Here is a 963-nt window from a genome sequence, read left to right as displayed (position 1 = left end):
TTTTCACATACATCACATAATAAGAAAGGAAAAGTAAAACCATGCAATTAATATGAATAAGTGGGTGAAGGATTGAATAAATCACTTAAACTAAGCACAAGATAAACCATAAAATAGTGGTTTATCAACCTCCCCACACTTAAACATTAGCATGTCCTCATGCTAAGCTCAAGAGAAGCTATAAGAGAGTGAAGAGGAATGGTACAATGTATGAAATGCAACCTATCTATATGAATGCAACTACATGCAGAATGTTTCTACCTACTTGGTTAAAAGTAAATAAGCTTTTCAAGACAAACATAAATCAGATTTCACTAATTCAAATTATACAATAAAAGACAAGTAAACTTGTAAGAAGATAGCTCATGAAAGCAGGGAACATGGAATTAAGCATTGGACCCTCACTGGTAGTGTATATGCACTCTAATCTCTCAAGTGTCTAGGGTTAATCTCTCTACTCTTCTCTAGTCATGCTTTCTAAACTTTGTTCTTCATCTAACCAATCAACAAAATTTAGTATACCAATGCAAACATCATGAGGTCTTTTCAGGGTTATAATGGGGCTAAGGTAAAGGTAAGGATATATATATATATAAGGCTAAGTGAGCTAACAAAGTGAATCCTTGATTAGTCTAAGATCTCACCTAACATATACATACTTTATACAATTTTAAAATACTTTATCTAGCTACCCAAATTTTTCCCACTTTTGTATTACATGCTCATGTATCAAACTTATTTTTGAATTTTGTCCCATGTGCATTGATTCTTTTTATTTTGCATTCGGGGTAATATATATATATATATATATATATATATATATATATATATATATATATATATATGTATATATGTATGTATATTTTTTTGTATCCCCTTATTTAATTACTTAATAATAATTTTTTTTTCAATGCACATGGTAATTTAATTATTTTGATTTCATATGAGCATGCTTCCCAAATT

This window comes from Arachis stenosperma, chromosome 5, assembly GCF_014773155.1.
Source record: "Arachis stenosperma cultivar V10309 chromosome 5, arast.V10309.gnm1.PFL2, whole genome shotgun sequence".
Classification (NCBI taxonomy): domain Eukaryota; kingdom Viridiplantae; phylum Streptophyta; class Magnoliopsida; order Fabales; family Fabaceae; genus Arachis; species Arachis stenosperma.
The sequence above is the reverse complement of the archived record's forward strand: the minus strand, read 5'-3'. Positions refer to the sequence as shown.